We start from the raw sequence: 21,854 nt of genomic DNA on the forward strand, positions 1-21,854 counted from the left end.
ATTTTTAAAAACTCTCTCTCTGCACGCTGTCGATTGGTCCCTGTAACGGCTTTTTCCAGTTGTGAAGCTCAGTTTCTTCAATTAGACTGGAATGGTCCTGTATGTGTAGGGGTGATTTACCGTCCTCCGCACCCTTCCAAGGACTTTATACAGCATTTCACGGAACTGATCGGCAATATTGCCACTAATTACGATCGCTTTCTATTGGTGGGTGATTTTAATATCCATGTCTGCTGTCCGTCAAACCCCCTATCGCATGACTTTCTTAATCTTATTGACGCTTTTAATCTATCTCAGTGGATCAGCGACTCTACTCATATTCAGGGCCATACGTTGGATCTTGTACTGTCGTATGGGCTTGATGTGACTGACATTGTGCTCTCAGATTTTATGATCTCGGACCATAAGCCCATATTATTTTCACTGACTCTTCCAGATCTCTCTCAAATTTCTACTACACCTGCAACTCTGTCTCGATTATACTCTCCTCAGTTTAGCACAAATTTCAACTTGTGCTTTGCTGAATGCTGCTCACAGTTGCACTTGGATCAATCATTATCTGACTTGGATGCTGATCAACATCTTAGCCTTATGAATTCTGCCTGGCTTAAGGTAGCAAATGCAACTGCCCCCCTTAAGCCACACAAGCACAAATCAAAATTTGAACTATGGCAAAACTCTGACACTCGTCTCTTGAAACAAAATTGTAGACAGGCAGAACGAAAATGGAAAAAGGACAGGCTGCATATCTCTCTTCAAATGCTCAGAGACTCTCTTACATCTTATCAGACTGCAGCTAAGTCTGCATATTTTTCTAATCTAATTGAAACTAATCACTTCAATTATTCAATCTGTCACAAATCCTTCTGTTAACACTTTACCTGTTGCCTCTGTTGCTCTCTGTGAAAGCTTCTTGAGATATTTCAGTGACAAAATTACTAACTTAAGACTTTGCGTCTGCCCCACTTTAACTGTAACTGTCTCTCCAATCATGTCATCTGCCTTTGCTGTTTTTGATGCTTTTGAACCTATCAATCTTCAGGAATTGAAGGAGGTGATTTGCAAGCTTAAACCTTCATTCTGTTCTAGCGATATCATTCACCTGAGATTTTTCAAATTAATTATCAATTCGATTGGGCCAGGTCTGGTGTCTCTTATTAATAAGTGTCTCCAAATTGGCTCTGTTCCTGCCAATCTTAAAGTCGCTACGGTCACTCATATGCTCAAGAAGCCTTCACTGGATTCCTCTGTCCTAAAAAATTTTCGGCCAATTTCTGTCTGGCCTTTCATTTCAAAGGTTTTGGAGAAAATTGTGCTGAATCAACTTCAAAGTTTTCTGTCAAGAAATTGTATTCATGAGGTTTTTCAATCTGGTTTTAAGTCTGCTCACAGCACTGAGTCTGCCCTGTTGAGAGTGTTAAATGATATTTACCTCTCTACCGATTCCGGGGACTCTGTGGTTCTTATCCTTTTAGATTTATCGGCCGCTTTTGATACTGTAGACCACTCCTCACTGTTATCCAGATTGGAGTCTTGGGTAGGTCTAAAAGCTAACGTCCTGAAATGGTTTCAATCTTACCTGTCTGACAGAAAGTTTTTAGTGAAGCTGGGTAATTTTACTTCTTCTGCACCTCTGACCTGTGGCCTTCCACAAAGCTCTATCTTATCTCCTTCTCTATTTTCTCTTTACATCCTACCTCTGGGCTCAATTCTACGTAAACATGGTATGTGTAACATAAGTCGGACGCAGAGGTGAGTGATAGTACGTGATGTTTATTGAACAGGTGAGTAGAAGAGAACTGAATGGAGTGCTGAAGAGAGGTGGTGATGATAGTAACTATCTTGATGTCCACAGGTTTGCAGGGAAGACAAGACGAGGAGATCCACTGTATGCACACGGAACTGGGAGGCAGACGATCTGGGAGGAGAGGAGGACACAAGGAGCAGAAACGGGAGGTAAGGTATTTAAGGTAAGTATCTGGGTGAACTGTGGTGTGTGCTTTTATGTTGGAGTTGATGACGGTGGTGATGAGGTGCAGGTGAGCATGATCAGAACTCGGGTGATGTGGATCGTTGTGATTGGTGGAGGGAAGGGCCTGACCGATCCGTGACAGTATGTCTTTTCACTTCTATGCAGATGATACTCAAATCTATCTACCAATCAAAAAAAAAAAACAATTCCACTGCGATCACCTCTCTTCTGCAATGTTTAGAGGAGATAAAATCATGGCTAGCCCAAAATTTCCTCTTCCTAAATGAAGACAAGACCGAGGTAATTGTTTTTGGTCCAAATGAAAACTCTCAGTGTATATGCCCTGAGTTAGAAAGTTTATCCGTTTTTAGATCCTCACGGTTGCGGAACCTAGGAGTTCTTGTTGACCAGCATTTAAAATTTGATAAACATATTTCTTCTGTTATTGGATCCAGTTTTTATCAGCTTCGTTTACTGTCCAAAATTAAACATTTTCTCACTCCTAAAACTCTCTAAATGGCTGTTCACGCTTTTGTTACATCTCGTCTAGATTACTGCAACTCTTTATATTGCGGTATATCTAAGTCTCAAATTGCACGTCTTCAGCTTGTTCAAAATGCTGCTGCCAGACTTCTTTTAAAGTGTCGTAATCATGAGCACATCACTCCAGTTCTTAAATCTTTACACTGGTCTGTCAGAGAATAGACTTTAAAATTCTCCTCTATGTATATAAATCCCTACACAATCTAGCCCCTATCTACCTCTCTTAACTTCTTCATCTCTACTCTCCATCAAGAAGCCTACGATCCTGTGACCAGGCTTTGTTGGTAGTCCCTCACGTTAGGCTTAAGCGTAGAGGTAAGCGTGCTTTTGCAGTGGCAGGGCCTCGACTTTGGAATACCCTGCCTTTAGAGATTAGAATGGCCTCTTCTCTGTCTGTTTTTAAGTCTCTGCTTAAAACGTATTTGTTTTCCTTAGTGTATTGACTACTGTGCTATGGCCAGTTTTAATTTTTAATTGTTGTAATAAATTCTGTCGGGTTTGTTTTCTGTGTATGTGGTAGGCTATAATCCTGCTTTTCTGTAAAGCACTTTGGTCAGCTTGGTGGCTGTTGTAAATGTGCTATACAAATAAAATTAACTTGAACTTGGAACGATTATCCAAAGCCAGGCTGACCTCTATGAGTTCATCCCTCTTGCTTCCCGCAGGGATGACCCTGCATATAATTGGTCCCTCTGAGTCATTATCGCTCAAGGCCAGTTTATATCAGTCGTTCCTCTTACATGGCACGGTGGGATTGAATTGGTTCCCCATTAGCGTCTAGCGACGCAGTACGACTGAAGTATCAAAACGGAACTTACTCGGTTACTTACGTAACCTCGGTTCCCTGAGATACAGGAACGAGTACTGTGTACATTGCCGTGCCATGACGCTGCACGACTCAGTGTCGTCGCTGGTCATTTACCTGAGATCCTATGGCGAAATGCCCGCTTATATAGCCAGATGGCCCCGCCCATTCTGGTGGGCTCTGGCAGGCTTCACCGCCATAGGCTCGTGCAGCACCTCTGCCGAGCCATTGGTTCGTTTTTAATACACTGCACGAACCAACGGCTGTGCAGTTACACTGCGTGATTGAAAAAGTCTTCAGTTCTCTGAGAAAAAGGAGAATGCTACACGTTGAAGAATGTTTAGACCATGTTTATTATTAATACTCTGTTCACAAATAGATTTTAATAGTGTACTAAACAATAATAATTAGTTTCTCAGATATAAAATATCTTTTTTATAGTACAAAGCATGTGTGAGTCTATGGCTACAGAATCATATCATAGGCTACTATAAAATCATACATACTCGATTATATGACTACAAAATCATAGTTGGGTTTTTCCCAAACTATAATTCCTGACTACAATGTTTGAAATCGATTAAAGCATTTTGAATATGATAGGCAATTCATTGTATTTAATTTTCTTTCGGCAGCTTAAGGTAGAATATGACTTTTAATGTAAACAACACGTAGGGTACACAAAGACCAGCAACAAAGTAGAACAGACAAACACTAAGGGAAAACTGAGGGTATTTGTAAAGGAGAAAACAAAGGAACTAACGAGATGATTAAGGAACTCAGGGGCATGGAATAATGAAACTAACAAGAACAGGAACATAACCATATAAGGAAACTCAGGAACAAGGACAGGGGTAAAACATGGAAAAACAAGTCCACAATCCTGACAACGATGATGTTTTTATACTCTATATAAAACAACAAAAGTAATATTTACATTTACATTTACATTTACATTTAGTCATTTAGCAGACGCTTTTATCCAAAGCGACTTACAATTGGGGAGTTGATATGAATGTATACTGTAACACGATGAATGCTACGAGTTTAAGTATGTTTAAAACATGTTTATTATTAATAGCCTACCTAGATTTTAATAACGTGCTAAACAATAATAATTAGTTTATAAGATATAAAATTTCTTTCTTTCTTTTTTTACGATAGTACAAAGCATGCGTGAGTCTATGGCTACAAAACCTATATATATATATATATATATATATATATATATATATTATATACAGATGCTCCTGATATTAACATGCTCACAAATGTTTGTTGTGTTTTTTTGGTTTTTTTTTTTTTTTTTTTTTTTTGGTTGGTTGGTTTGTAGCACAGTTTGTGCTGAATACAAAAAAAAAATTACATATTGGTCAATAGTATCTTTTAAGTAGCTGAAATAAGCACAAATATCAGGGCATGTCAAAACATCTCAAGTGCCCCAAAATTACCTCAGAGGGCTAACGACATATTTAAAGGCTTTTACACAAATCTGTATAAAGCCGATAAAGCCCTGTATAATTCTATGACATTGTTAGCATTGGTAAATGCCGCTCGCTTCATTAATCCTGTATTTTCACCTGCAGGGTCGGTAGCGTCCATGTGATTGTAAAACAATCCTGGGTCACACTTTATATTAGGTGGCCTTAACTACTATGTACTTACATCAAAAAAAAAGTACAATGTACTTATTGTGTTCATACTTTATTGCAAAACACTACTGCTGCTATTTAGGTGGGATAAGGGTAAGGTTAGGGACAGGTTTGGTGGTATGGGTAGGTTTAAGGGTGGGTTAAGGTGTTAGGGATGGGTCAACAGTGTAATTATTAATTACAGATGTAATTACATATAGGTATTTTAAAAAATAAAAGTACAATGTAAAAACATGTATGTACACAATAAGTGCATTGTACCAAATGATTAATATAAATGTAAGTACATAGTAGTTAAGGCCACCTAATATAAAGTGGGACCCAATCCTGCTGAAAAGACACTTCCGAGGGTATATTTTCCTAAATTTATCAGAGCTTCGATCAAACATCTGTAAGGATACGTGCTAGAACTCTGCGTTATCAGACGGTCGCCTAGAGAAACATCCACCTACGAGAATATACACGCACCGGGGTAATTTATTAAACCGACAGGTGCACCATCTGCTATATTGGTGCCGTCTTTGTCTGGTTATTTTGATCCGAGTGTATCCGAGTGTTATTTAGATCGATATAATCTTCACCCGTCCCCGCAGTAAAAAATTCTAGCGGCGATGAATCCGTTATTGCAGATAGAGACGGTATTTCGACATAGGTACTTTTATTCAATTGACGTCTGGGTCATAGGAACGGTAAATAAATCTAGCTCGGATTTAATATATTCCTCCGACATGTTGTGGAATAGAGACATGGTTTAGAAAATGGTGTTCAGTGGTCTTTTGACACGGACAGTTTTCTTTACACGTTTCGTGCGGGAGCGCCGTGAGCGTTTTGCGGCCGCACGCGTTTTGCGGCCGCACGCTTCTTACTAGTACGTTTAGCTTTCTTCACACGGCCACTACCCCTACGCATTCGCACTCCGGGCGGTTTAAAAGATCCGTGTGACTTAACCATTAACCCGTTACCGTTTTGACCACTGTTGTTATTATTATTATCGTTATACGACCTCGATAGGGCTGTGGTTACAACGTCACTACCTATATATCTCGCAACAGCTTTTTTGCTATACCAAAACCTCTTTTCAACAGAGGTAGAGCAGTTCTGAAAAGTGCTTTGAAAATCCCTCCTATACCAGACCTGTACATAACGGGACGGCCAGCATTGCCAGGTAACCCGTTACCCGCTTGGTTTCGGGAGTAAACGACATAACGTGTGTTTGTTCTGATTGTCTTTGACTTCGATGCAAATGTCTCTAATATTAGATTTATTCACAGGTGCGTAATGCGGCTTATCGAATCTAACGCGGACGATGTTGTTAGACGCTCCCTCTATATGTACAGTTCTTAGTAGCGGTACATACGAATCGCCAACTGATTGATATTCGATCATGTCTGTGTATATATATATATATATATATATATATATATATATATATATTAGGGGTGTCAACATTAACGCGTTAATATTTATTAATAAAAATTCAATTCAATTAATAAAAAATTAACGCGTTAATATTTTTTTAACGCAGATTAATCGTTTGATAAGGTTTGACCCCAACTTCTTCCCGTCATCGCAGCGCGGAAGGTTATCTATCATTGTGTGATGAGGTTACAGCGAACCAGTGTTGCCAGGGTAACGGCACAAGTGGGCTATTTTGAAAATACAGTCGCGGGAAAATTACAGAGCCGTGAGCTGCGTTTTTTTGGGCTACTTTTATAATGTACCGCGGCCGCCCAAAGTGTATATAGACAAATAAAAATTAAAAAGATCCTTTTACTAATGTGTATTATACTTGAAATGTATCCCTGGCAACTTAAGAATGGAGAGGCGGTTAACATCACAAACAATGTGAGTTTCAGCAGAGCACATGTGAAGGCTTTTACACAGGAATGTGTACATCTGAAATGCTAATTTGTGCAGCGATATAAAAGGCTATAAATAGCATATTTTAACAACAGTAAACGACCAAATTCCACATGTGATCGCAAAAGGAAGTTATTACAAACACTCGATGGTGGTTTGAAGTGAGTTCTGAGTAAAAGTGCACTATTAATCTCATATATTGTCTTATGTAGCATGATGCTAATATTAGCTATAATGCACCTGCAGAGCAGGTCCAATTCTTCTTCATAATGCATTTTGCCATAATACTTCAGGTCGCAAGAAAATGTTTTGTTGTATTTATTTAGAAATACTTTTGGAAATAGTTGGGTAAATGTATATTGGGTTTGAAGCGATGTGGCTTGGTAAACGTTTTATTGCCAGTATAAAGGCTTATAATGGCTGAATAAAAACAAAATAATAATGATAAAAGAATAATAAGGATTATGTCTCATACCTGGCGGAAGTGTGAAAGGTTCTGTTTCCTTAAACTAGTTTGAACTATGTTCCAAAGGTTGTAGTACATTCCTAGTGGCCAGACTGACTTACTAAAGGTGCCAATATCTCTATTACTGTATGTATAGTACACAACTATTTTCTTAAAAAAATTACTATAATTCACCAAAAGGGTGTTTCACGTTCCAAAGGCTGTAGTACGTTTGTAGTTATAAAACTGACTTACTACAGGTGTAATTTTTCCAACATCACCCTTACTGTATATACAGCAAGGTTATTTTCATAAACGAAAACTGAAACTAAGACTAAAACTATTGGTCAAAAAACATTTTCGTAAACTGAAATAAAATTACAATTTCTAAATAAATGAAAAACTAAAACGAAACGAAACTAACAACAGTAACAGAAAAACTAACGAAAATAAAATAATAATTAGCAGAAATAAATAATCGTGTTCGTGATTTAATAAGCTCTCCTTCTGTGCCAGAAAATCGGTTGTTTAGGGAAATAGATGGCACTTAAATCGGAACCGGATGGTTTTTGCTTATAATGTGCGATCGGCAACCGTTTTTTTGTCTTTTTTCCGGCCAATTTTTCCGGAAGTGCGCCTGCGTGCACAGAATACATTTGTAGGCTTAATCATTAGCAAACATGTCATTTGTGTGGAAGTATTTCGAAATCTGTGCGCAGGACGTGAAGATTGCAATCTGCATTGTCTGCAAAGGACAAGTTAATCGCACAAGCTTAGACAGTGAACGTTTGTTCAGCTCAGCATCTCACATGTTGGATGAGAAACGAAACAGACTAACTTGTGACAAAGCTGAAATGCTTCTTTTTGTAAAGAAGAACTCACATGCACTTTTGAAAAGCCAGAAGTAAACATCAGTTCTGTAAGATATAGGATGATTAGGCCTATTTTTTATTTTACCTTAAAATTACATTAACTTAATTTGATTTAAAAAGCACCTGCTGTAGCATCTTTGTTTTACTCGTTGCACTAAACATTATTTGATTTAACATTTTGGAATAATATATTCATATAGCCAACTTTGGTTTTATTTAGTTTCACTGGTAAAGAACTTTTTTACTTTACACTTTACACTTGATTAAGTAACATCTTTGTTTGAAGTGTTGAATGTGTTTTGATTGTGTTGTTTGGATTGTGGAACTATGCAGTTGTTGCCTTTAAAATTACGTGGTTACAGTTAATGTTTTCATTTAAAGCCAGTTTATAGATTCAACCCAATTTAAAAACAAAAGCTAAATGCTTTTGTCAGTACCTATGTTTGTATTGAATGTAGCCTACTTACTGTGCAGTTACTGCTGTTAATTTCAGATGGTTACAGTTATTTTCAATAGCCAAAACCCAGTTTGGCCTGTTAAATACCAAATATCATTCTTTCATTCTTTCTTGTTTGTTGCTTGATTAAAAAAAAAAAAAATCGGAAAATGATATCGGAATCGGCCGGTTTCCTTGTAAAAAATCGGTATCGCAATCGGCCATGAAAAATCATGATCGTGCATCACTAGAATATACTGACAAACCTAGCGACTTTTTGGGATAAACCTTAGCTATGTTATTCAGTTGGAAGATGTCTCAAGTGCTGCCCCGCAAGTGCGAGATCTGACTCCTGGCGCAGGGTCGCCTCTCGGCGTCTGTTCTGTGCAGCGAGCGGCAGAGAAGCACCGCATTCAGCTGGCCGTACCGCAGCAGACTCGTCAGTAAATGAGTACAAAACAGCGTTTCCAATCACCTGCCGCTAACTGACTGTTCGGAATTATAAATATGAGCATAGTTCGTCTGTTAATATTATGCACTTTTTTGTTTGTTGTTTTTTTTTTTAGTTTGTTACTCAGACGCAGGCAGTGCGCTGCATGAGACAAAAAAGTAATATAGCCATAGCCGCTCTTTAGTTTAATGTTAGATGCATGTTGATTTTATCAGACGATGTCGCGATTATAAATGAGAGTGACTCCTGGTTAACATGTATTAATGGGTCGTGTGTAGTCACTATTTAGTGTGTAATTTGTTTTACAATATTTGCAATTTTTGCAGTGAGAGGCGCCTTTTTTTAATTGTTTTCTGTTGGCAGTGAGCGTTCTGCGTGCTGTTTATGCGTTTTTCATTAGCGCACCTCGCGTTTTTGATTAGACTGACAGGACAGCTGATTCGTTGTTTGCCTAGCAACATAAACGCAATGCACTGCTCTTTTTTAAATCGCCAAAAAAAAAGGCAGTACGGTGCACCTCGCGTTTTCAGAATTTATAAAAAAACGTGTTCAGTGTGATCAGGGCCTAAGTCAATCTACTGCAGTTTTTCCTCTCTCAGTCAGTAGAAAATGTGGTTAACACACGGTCATGCATGAAAAAAATAAATACCGTCATATACCGTTAAACCGGTATAATTTTGAAAAATACCGTGATATAGATTTTTGGTCATACCGCACAGCACTAGTCTGATGGTAAGTTATGCGTCCTGGGTCGGCTCAGCATCTCAAGGCTCATCTGACAGTGATCCAGACATCATATTTAGATGTTTTAGCCTATCGTTACTCATAATTGCTCAAACTTTTGTTTTATTATGTAATTTTTGTCTTGCCATATCGTTTATTGTTCGCTACTGTGTTGCTATAATTGTAGTCTGGCTGTTTCCTGAAGAAAAAAAATCTAAAAAATCTATTACATCTATGATGTAATGAATAAAAAAAAAAATTTGATTACCCGAAGTTTATTCCCTTATTCAAATTATAAATGATTTAACTAAACAAATTAATAATTGGGCCTAGGTGAAGCTGTGCGCTTGAATTTGTCATAGCATCTTCCTATGCAGTGTGGTGAATTATTATTGCTCATTATTGTCTATTGGCTATTTTAGTAATTTAAATAACGTGGGTTATCCTAATATATTGATTAATGACATTGTATTATAATATTACACCACCCAAATATTTACTACCTTCTAATTTTCCTTCTTGTAAGACATACAGGACTCCAAAAATATTTTATAATTATTTGATATATTTTTTTTAATATCTGATAAACTTTTGAATGTTTGAGGTTTTACTTACTAGTCAGATGCTCATAGTGTCTTGGAGATGTTCTTCGACAAGAGGTCCCCTCCAACTCTGCTGCACAGCCATCAGCATGGAAGACTATAGGAACATAAACAGAGTCACAGAGCCAACAATAGTATACGATGTCAGGTTTATTAGAAATAAACTACAGCAGAGGTGAAATGCAGAAATGAGAAAGAATAATGTACAGAACATACAAAAAAATCTTAAGAAACGAAGATTTACGTTTTTAGGTTTTAAAGATGCATGATGATATAGGTGAAATATATTGGGAAAAATGCATATGAAGTTATTTAATATGCTTTCTCAGATCACCTGTTTCCAATCTCTCTCTCAGCAGCATTAGAGGGATTTTTCTGACACTCCTAAAATCACAGTACAATATTTGTCTACAATGAAAGATAAAAATGTATTTGAAATAACGTTAGCTTCAGCACATTTTAGTTCATGTAACGTTAAGTTGATTAACAGTACAGTGCATACTTTTAGGTTAAATTAATTAGCTTATTTCAATTAATCCATTAACAAATTGCCAGCAAAACATTTACAAAGCTATAAAAATCAGTCATCTACACATAATCTGTGATTAAAATCCCAAACTTTCATAAATAAGAGCTCAAATCTATAGCTAGCTTACCTCTTATAGTTAGCCTCTGGTTAGCTCACGCTTGTGATGCTAACGGACTTTTTCCGATGACGCTGAACCATTTCTGTAAAGTAAATATTCAACAGAAACGTGTCAATTACATGTAAGAAAGTGTCAGGAACAGTTGTATGTATTATTTGTGTAATTTTAGGGACTAAACTTACCTGAAAGCAGTAAAAACAACAGTGAGAGACGGAATTTTTTTGCTATTTGTCAGCTGAGTTGCCGCCCCGTTTCCATAGAAACTCCCTCCACTCCAGTTTAAATGAGCCTCGAATGTTCAACGCGCACTCCCATCAAACACATGAAAGTTACGCAGCGTTTACATAAATAGTACCGGTACATAAAATTAGAAACTTGTCCTGAAACTTGATGACATATTGTTTAAGTGGATAGTAGACCTAAATTGAATGAGAATATAGGATCTATAATATAATAATAGCTTTAATGGTAAATGTTTTTTACCATTTTAAAAACACGTTGATTAAAAATCATGAGGCATGAATATAATTTCAGAAATAGCCTATGTAAACACACACACACGCAACATATGTATTTTTAAAAATATATTTTCTAAATATATTTCAATATATTTAACAGTGCTTCACATATATGTGAATTACCTTTCCGTAAGGGATAACACTGACAAACACTAAAATCTAACCATTTCCAAATTTCTGACCAACATATGTACACATTTCTTAACATTCTAAAATCTCAACAATTAAGTGAAAAGGAATCCAAAATATCCAGACCTTCGCGTTAACAGCAATTACACACGGTCATAATAGGCAAAAATTATACAATAATTCGGGACTGACCTAGCAGTTTTATTGCGCAGCAGCTCTCTCACTCACAGCGACCTCACTCAGAAAGACGATCAGTATAATGGTCATATTTTCAAACTTAAAATGGCGCACACAGTTTCATTGGCCAGTTGAATGACAGCCAGATAAACCAATCATGATCAAAGCAAATAAGGTTAAATAACCAATAGGAAAATTTCAGCGTGGTAAGGCAGCGCAATGTGTTTAGTTTTATTGTTGTTGATAATATTTATACCAGAAGGTTTCATGATAAAAATGTAAAATGATAATAAAATAATAATAACGATCTTAATAATCATTTAAAAGGCAGAAATTATTTATTCTGTACATACATTAAGTGATTCAACATACAGATCTTGTAAAAAAAAAAATAATAAATAAAAATAAAAGTTGATTTATAAGTGTTTTTATTACCCTTTTTGAACCATTTAGCATTAAACATTATTTCAACGTAGTTTCAACATTGAAACAAAAACTGTCATTATTTCAACCATATTTCAACGTTGAAGGTTGGTCATGTACCGGTTGGTTTTCAACCGTTAAGCATTAAACATTGTTTCAACGTTGAAACAAGAACTGATCCTTTTCCTGTTTAGCACCCAAACTCTGGAACAATCTACCTAACATTGTTTGGGAGGCAGACACACTCTGTCAGTTTAAATCTAGATTAAAGACCCATCTCTTTAGCCTGGCTTACACATAACACACTAATACGCTTCTATTATTCAAATCCGTTAAAGGATTGTTAGGCTGCATTAATTAGATCAACCGGAACCGGGAACACTCCCCATAACACACGATGTACTCGTTACATCGTAAGTAGAATGGCATCTACGCTAATATTTGTCTGTTTCTTTCCTATTCTGTTTCTCAGTCCATATCCGATCAGATGGTGGATCAGCACCAAGATGTCTACAGCCCTGATCGTCAGCGGAGACCAGGACACCCAGATGAACCCCAGAGACATATCCCTAGCGAAGACCTCGATTAAAATACAATAAAACTAAAAATATAACAAAATAACTAAAAATATAATAAAATACCTAACTACATAATACTATTATTGTTATTACTATTATAGAAATTGCAACAAAATAAAAAATAGAAATATAAACTTTTGAACTGTGGGTTTCGTCAGGCCAGAGGAGAACTGGCCCCCCGACTGAGCCTGGTTTCTCAAAAGGTTTTTTTTTTCTCCATTCTGTCACAGAGGGAGTTTTGGTTCCTTGACGCTGTCTCTGGCTTGCTCAGTTGGGGACACTTAATTTTCTTGCGATTATCGCCGATTTGATTGCACAGATACCATTTAAACTAAACTGAGCTAGACAATGACATCTCTGAATTCAATAATGAAATGCCTTTAACTGAAAATTGAGTGTTTAATTTTATCATTATACATTACTGACACTCTATCCTCCAATTTGATACTGTTAAGTGCTTTGACACAATCTGTATTGTTAAAAGCGCTATATAAATAAAGGTGACTTGACTTGACTTGACTTGGTTAGACTTGCTCCAGACTCATGGCGCCAGAGTACCATTGACAGATTTATGACATCCTGTTGGGCTTCTCTGGAATTTTGGCTCCTCATGTTTCGATGTTCTGATCGAATCTTAGTTTGTCTGACTCGTTCTGACCCTACAACTATAATGCATTAAGAGTTCACTCAAGTACTGAGGAGCTAAACCATTCAGGGCTTTATAAATAATTAACAAGATTTTACAATCTATACGATGTTTAATAGGGAGCCAGTGCAGTGTTGACAGAACCAGGCTAATGTGGTCATACTTCCTGGTTCTAGTAAGAACTCTAGCTGCTGCATTTTGGACCATCTGGAGTTTGTTTATTAAGCGTGCAGAACAACCACACAATAAAGCATTACAATAATCTAACCTTGAGGTCATAAATAGATGAATTAACATTTCTGCATTTGACTTTGAGAGTATAGGTTTTAATTTAGATATATTTTTAATATGAAAAAATGCAGTTTTACAAATGCTAGAAACGTGGCTGTCAAAGGAAAGATTGCTATCAAATAGCACACCTAGGTACCTAACTGATGACGAAGAATCGACAGAGCAGCCATCAAGTGTTAGACAGTGTTCTAAGTTATTACATGTGGAGGTTTTAGGTCCGATAATTATTTTTTTCAGAATTTAGCAGTAAATAATTACTCGTCTTCCAGTTTTTTATATCGACTATGCATTCCGTTAGTTTCTCAAGTTGTTGTGTTTCGCCGGGCTGCAAAGAAATATAGATCTGAGAATCATCAGCATAACAGTGAAAGCTAACACAGTGTTTCCTGATGATATTTTCTAAGGGTAACATGTAAAGCGTTAGGGTTAGGGTCAGATGGGTTAGGGTTAGGGTTAGGGCCACGATCAGATGACTCATTTGTAACTCTAGTGAGAGCAGTCTCAGTACTATGAAACGGTCTAAATCCTGACTGGAAATCCTCACAGATACCATTTTTCTCTAAGAAGGAATATAATTGTGAGGATACTACCTTTTCTAGTATCTTTGACAGAAAAAGGAGATTCGAGATCGGTCTGTAATTAACAAGATCTTTGGGGTCAATTATTTCACAACAGTCCAGATTGTTATTCTTATTAAGTGAGGGTCATTTTTTAGGATTTTTTACCCAAGCAAAGTCTCTGAGAATCTGGCACCTTGCACTTCTGGAGACTCCAGGTAGGTTGCAGTTCTGGAAAATGGTGGCACTGGAGACTAAAGGGTTCCTGATGGTTTTACACCTAATTCTTCACCTTAATTTTTAATTATTTTGCACGTAACATGTCTTTTCTTCTCCACCTGTTTTTTTTCTGACCCAATGAGCATTTTGCTGTCCAATGGTCATGCTTTAACTTTTCAATTTCTGTAGTGCATTAGTTTTGAATATTTCTCATAGGCATTTAATATTTATTTTTTTTTTTTTTTTTTTTTTTGCTTCAATTTATCGTTAAAAGAAAACATACCTAATAATTATGCACACCTGAATATATGAAGTTTTTCACTTCTAGCCTTCATGGACAATTATGTATCACTTATAAATGGTTAAATACAAAATTAATAGTAGTTATTAAGAATGATGTGGTTTGGAATTGGTAAAATGTGCTTGGTTAAAAAAAAAAAAAAAAAAATCAGAAGATCAATTTGCCTTATAATTATGCACGCACAGTACATACAAACACACGCACACATACACATGCATACATACATACATAAATATTAATATAAATATAAATAATCTGCTATAGAATCCAAGGCCACTAGGAGCATACTACAACCTTTAGAACATGACAAAAAAAAAAAAAAACTTGGTGAATTAGTTTTTAAAGAAAATATTTGTGTGCTGTACATGCAGTAAGGGTGTTACTGTCAAAATGTCACCTGTAATAAGTCAGAAAAAAAAACACTTTTGGTGAATTTCATTTTTTATTTGTAAGATTATGTACTGTATGTTCAGTAAGGAAGAAATTGGCAAAATTTCACCTGTAGTAAGTTAGTCTTGTAAATACAAACGTACTACAACCTCTGGAACATAAAAAACCCTTTTGGTGAATTACAGTAATTGTTTTCTAAGATTAATTATGTACTGTATGTACAGTATGGAAGATATTGGCAAAATGTCACATGTAGTAAGTCAGCCTTGTAACTACAAATGTACTACATCCTTTGAAACTAAAAAAAACAAAAAAAAAAAAAACCTTTTGGTGAATAACAGTAATTGTTTTCTGAGAATAATTATGTACTGTATGCACAGTAAGGGTGATATTGGCAACATTTCACATGTAGTAAGTCAGTCTGGCCACTAGAAATGTACTACAGCCTTTGGAACATGGAAGAAAAGAAAAAACTTTTGGTGAATTACAGTTTTGTTTTTTGTTTTTTCTAATGTTAAGTATGTGCTGTATGTACAGTAAAGAAGATATTGGCAAAATTTCACATGTAGTAAGTCAGTCTTGTAACTACAAATGTACTACAGCCTTTGGAACATGAAAAAACCCGTTTGGTGAATTAAAGTAATTGTTTTCTAAAAATATTTGTGTACTGTACATACAGTAAGGGAGATATTGGCAAAATTTCACCTGTAGTAAGTCATACTTGTAACTACAAACGTAGAAAAACCTTTTGAACATAAAAAAATACATTAAAAAAATGTTGGTGAATTACAGTAATTGCTTTATGAGAATAATTATGTACTGTATGTACAGTAAGGAAGATATTGGCAAATGTCACCTGTAGTAAGTCAGTCTGGCCACTAAGAATGTACTACAACCTTTGGAAAAAAAAAAAAAACCTTTTGGTGAATTACAGTAATTGTTTCTAAGATTAATTATGTATTGTATGTACAGTAAGGAAGATATTGGCAAAATTTCATGTGTAGTAAATCAGTATTGTAACTACAGACATACTACAACCTTTGGAACATAAAATCCCTTTTGGTGAATTACAGTAATTATTTTCTAAAAATATTTGTATACTGTACATACAGTAAGGGATATATTGGCAAAATTTCACATGTAGTAAGTCAGTCTTATAAATAAAAATGGTCTACAACCTTTGGAACATTAAAAAAAAAAAAAAAAAAAAACCCTCTTGGTGAATTACAGTAATTGTTTTCTAAGAATAATTATGTACTGTACGTACAGTAAGTAAGAAATTGGCAAAATGTCACTAACTGGTCTCATGGCATTTACATACCTGGATGCACGTTTTAGCGTGACATGAAATACATACCAATAAGTACATATCACTGCAGTTTCCAAAATAAACACTTTCACACAAATTTGACGAGAAGCAACGGTTCGAATCCCGTGTAACTGCGGTTCGACAAAGCAGTTAAAATCTGCGTAAAAGGAAGTTCAAATGGCACAGTTGCATCAACTAATACATTTTTATATCAGTTTTGCATTTGTTAACACTATCGGGTAGGTTTAGGGCTGGATTTGGTGTAGGGCATATTTCCAACACGATAGAGCATTAACCTTTAGCGACAGTCCCCGGATATTTGAATTCTGAACCGCCGCAATACTTATCTGAAGCAACGTAATAAAAAAACAGCAATACGTACCAATATTTACGTAATAAAAACGTGCCAGGGTTCACATATTGAACCTGTGTTTTAGCGCCACTCAGTGGACATTTCTATTTGAAACTGCGGCGAAACGTGCAGCAAGGTACGTAAAACGGTGTCGCACAAAAAGTGCGCAGAGGTACGTATTTTTATGAGACCAGGTTGAAATTTCACCTGTAGTAAGTAAGTCTTGTAACTACAAATGTACTACAGCCTTTGGAACATGAAAAAAAAAAACTTTTGGTGAATTACAGTAATTTTTTTCTAAGAATAATTATGTATTGAACGTACAGTAAGAGAGATATTGGAAAAATGTCATGTGTATTAAGTCAGTCTTGTATCTAGGAATGTACTACAACCTTTGGAGTATGAAAAAAAGGTAAATTGCAATAATTTTGTCATAAAATATGTGTACTGTATGTACAGTAAGGGAGTTATTGGCAAAATCTCACCTATAGTAAGTTAGTATTGTAACTAGGAATGTACTATGACCTTAATAAAACATTAATAAAAACACTTCTGGTGAATTACAGTATTTTTCATGAAAATATTTGTGTACTGTACAGTAAGGGATATATCGGCAAAATCTCAACTGTAGTAAGTCAGTCTGGCCACTAGGAATGTAAGGAAACTAGGAAAACCCTTTTGGTGAATTTTAGTACTTTTTTCTAAGATTAATTATGTACTGTATGTACAGTAAGAGAGATATTGGTAAAATCTCACCTGTAGTAAGTCAGTCTTGTAACTACAAACGTACTACAGCCTTTGGAACATGAAAAAAACGCTTTTGGTGAATTACAGTCATTGTTTTCTAAGAATAATTATGTACTGTATGTACAGTAAGGGAGATATTGGCAAAATCTCACCTGTAGTAAGTTAGTCTGGACACTAGGAATGTACTACAACCTTGAACAGCCATTTGGGTACTTACAGTAGTTTTTTTTATGAACATAATTGTGTACTATAGTGCATATATGAAGGAAGGTATTGGCAAAATCCCACCTGTAGTAAATCACTATGAGTAATACAAGCTTTACAGTTTGGCAATGTTTTATTTTAAATGTTAAAAGTCACTTTAGTTAAAATACATTGGACGTTTTAAACCCAGTCGGTGGAATTGTCAGACGGTCCCTTATGCATCAAGCGTCGCTATAGCACGTCAAAGCTTTCTACGGTTTAAATTTGCTGCTACAATACACTTTTAAATAATATTTTTTAAATAATATTTTCATGTCGATATAAAGTTGTTGCATTTTGTTAAAACTAATCGTGGTAGTGGTATCTTTGTAGGACTGTCGACTCTATAGAACAGTGGCATGCGAAAGCGAATGTCCGGCGAATATCGAACCTAAAACTAACTTTACCGCGCTAATTAAAGTTTGTAATTATGTACATGTAATAGGCAGCTACTGTTACAAATATGTAACAGACCGAGTATGTTACACAGCTACTTATGTAACCAAAAGATTGTTACATATGTGTTGCAGACTTTATACAACGTAATTATAAATGTAAGTACACAGACATAAGTTACTTAAAATAAAGTGTATCTAGATTGTACTTAAGTGTACTTCATGTGTACCTATACTGTAGACCTTATCCAGCTGCACCTTAGTTTGATTTAACCCACCAGTACACAGCTTAAATACATGTAATACCTTTATAATTACATAAAAATTACAGAATATTACTGTCATAAATCCGGCCTATGAACTTCCGTTCACCCACCACCAGAGGTCACTCGCTCACCACATTGTCTGTTGCACTACACTACTCTTGCACGGCACCCACGGACTACATTACCCATCATCCATTGCACTGACGACACACACAGCTGATGGCACTAATCACAAGCACACCTGATCCTACGCACACACTGATTACATGCCCTATTTAAACCCTGGACTTTCTTTCCCTCTCTGCCAAGTATTGTATGCGTTTATTGCTCCCCTAGCCGTAGCTAGTCTACAGAGCCCCTGATAGTTTTCCCCTGCCTGTTTTGGATTGTGTTTTCCCCTGCCTGGACTATTGCTTCGTTTTCAGATAACCTCTCTCGTCAAGCCCCTTTGGATACTGTTTGCTGTCGACTGACCCAGGCCCGTTTTGGATTACTCTTTGCCTTGCCTATGATAGACCTGTTTGCCATTGCTCGACCCTGCCTGTATTTATGACCATGCCTTTAAATAAAAGCTTGCACATGGATCTGCACGTCTCACATCTCGTCAGCCCCGTTACAATTACACAGGCTACTTAAAATAAAGTGTATCAAGATTCTACTTAAGTGTACAAGTAGCTGTGTAACAGACTCTGCCTGTTACATATGTGTAACAGTAGCTGCCTATTAAATCTACATAATTACAAACAGTAATTACAGGCTGTTCCATAACTTAGTTACATGGTAAGTACATTTTGTTTCATGTAAGTACTATGACTACTACTAAGTACTTAATTAGATAATTACTCTGTATTATGACACCTTAAAATAAAGTGTTACCCAATAAATTATGCATAATTACATGCAAGTAACCCTAAACCAACCCCTAATCCTAACCCATAACTGTATAGTAAATACTTGTGTCACGAATCCGGTCCATGAACTTCCGTTCACTCACCACCAGAGGTCACCCACTCACCACATGGACTCTTGCACTACACTACTGTTGCACTTCACCCCTGACTACAGTTCCCATGATCCATTGCACAGCTGATTCCTATCACACGCCTTACATAAGCCATGGACTTCCTCAGTCAGATAGCCGAGTATTGTAAGCACATATCACTACCCTAGCTGATAGTTACTTTACGGAGCCTGTCATAGTTTTCATAGTCATAGTCTTGCCATGCGTCTTTCGGATTGTGTTTGCCACTGCCTGGATTATTGCTGTGTACCTCGATTATCTCTCTTTGCCTTGCCCTGTTGGATACCGATCGCCGATCAAAGACCCACGCTTGTTCTAGGAATACTCTTTGTCTTGCCTCATCTGTGTCTGTTTGCTGTGTATCGACCCATGCTTGTTTCATGACAACGCCTTTGAATAAAGCTCTGCAGATGGATCCGCACGTCTCATGTTCTGATCATTCCGTAACAACTTGTAGCTAATTAATATTACTTAAATGTATAATTAACAGGGACACCTTAAAATAAAATGTAACCTTCAAGTCTTATCAAAAGCTATTATAGACGCTATTACATGTACCACGTGTACTAAACTAATCTTTTTTCTTCTTCTTTTTTTTTTTTTTATAATTATACACAAATACTGCACTGATAGCAGGTCATTTAGACAGAAATCAGCTTCTAAAAGATCTTCGGTCTCCATGAATACACAAATTATACATTGATAGCCAACCACTAAGTCAAGTCAAGTCAAGTCACCTTTATTTATATAGCGCTTTTAAAATACAGATTGTGTCAAAGCACTTAACAGTATCAAATTGGAGGATAGAGTGTCAGTAATGTATAATGATAAGATTAAACACTCAAGACTAAGACAGCAATCAGCCTCAGCAACCAGACTCAGCCTTGACGCCTGGGGATATCCTTCTTGGCCGTGAAGAATGGGTGGCACAGGAATGTCTGAGCAGACAGGGATGGCCTTCATTGCCAGTACAAGAAGATTGAGTGGCTCTCTTGCGACCACTGGACTTCTAAGAGAGTCTAAGGACATCTAAGCGAGTCATGGGTCACATGGAAGCAGATTAAATAAAGCTTCTTATGATAAAGCATATAATAAAATAACTTTTCTAAGAATAAAAATAAGATTACTGTAAGCAATATGAAGTTAAAGTACATAGTGTGTTTTCAAATTCACACTATTTCAACATTGTTTTGCTTTGATTTAATGTGTAATCTATTGAAGAGCTGTTGCAAAACCCTCAGTGTGTCCTGTGCTGTATGCAGATGGAGATAAATATACAATTACGATGTTGAAAAAGTTTTTAGAACAGTTTTTGAAAGTACTCAATAATGTAATTGCTATTTTATATATGCTGCCTCAACTATGTACAACCTAAGTACAACCTTTGATGTTGTCTTGTTACTTATAATGGAAAATAAACACAAAAATATCTCAAACTCTGCGTCATCACCCTTTTGATCTCATGCCCAGCTAACTGAGAATGGACAAGTTGTGTAATTGATGTTGAGTTTTGTTATTTTATAACTGCAGTGTCACAGTGCCATAATTTGATTTCTAAGGGTAAGGAATCTAAATGAATGAATGAACCAACCAACTGTCTGGTCTTTGGTCAGCCTTGGGTTTTAAGTTCCTGTAGTTAAAAAAAAAAAAAAAACAACAACTGCATTTTAAGTTTTAATTATGGTCACAAATTATCTTACTAAAAAAGTTTTATTTTGTTATTTATGCAGATTATGAGGTTTTTATATTAGACAAATGTTATTTCCTGAATCTGTTTCACAGAGCTCAAAACTATTTAATGTATAGATGTATTAAGACATGTTTAACAGATAAACGTGATATATGTATCACTCTCATATATTTCGCTTTATATTCCTCTCCTTTCAGTTACACACTAATATTATTATCTAGTATTATTATCTACTTACACCTAATATTATTATCCAGTTACTAATTACATTTAATACAGAAATTTACTCTGCAGCTACTTTTTGCCCAGATAGCAGCCATTGCACAGCTACAGAATATCAATATTTTCTGGCACATAAGCAATATTTATTTTTTCCAGCTCTATTGATTATGTTACATAATCCCTTTATACAGTCACCATCAAGAAGTCTTACATTTAAATGGATGTTATTAGTTTTGTACAGCTATGAATGTTACCTATGCATTACTTCATTTACAACTTAAATTTTAAATCTTTTAATAGATGGGTTGGAGCAGATGGAGAAGGATACAAGATCCAAGTAACCAGGATACAAGTTTAATAAGCTAACAAACA

The 21,854-nt window shown here is 36.0% G+C and overlaps 1 long non-coding RNA gene across 1 annotated transcript; it reads right to left on the reverse strand.

The window, feature by feature from the left end:
- Positions 1-1,784: 1,784 nt before the first annotated feature.
- LOC131547337 (uncharacterized) lies at positions 1,785-12,199 on the reverse strand. Its single transcript, XR_009272906.1, has 5 exons — positions 11,191-12,199; positions 11,018-11,090; positions 10,696-10,745; positions 10,375-10,458; positions 1,785-1,918 (listed from the first exon to the last, which is right to left on the reverse strand). It is a non-coding gene; the product is annotated as an uncharacterized LOC131547337 (long non-coding RNA).
- Positions 12,200-21,854: the final 9,655 nt, after the last annotated feature.

The sequence above is a fragment of the Onychostoma macrolepis genome, chromosome 09, assembly GCF_012432095.1.
Source record: "Onychostoma macrolepis isolate SWU-2019 chromosome 09, ASM1243209v1, whole genome shotgun sequence".
NCBI lineage: Eukaryota > Metazoa > Chordata > Actinopteri > Cypriniformes > Cyprinidae > Onychostoma > Onychostoma macrolepis.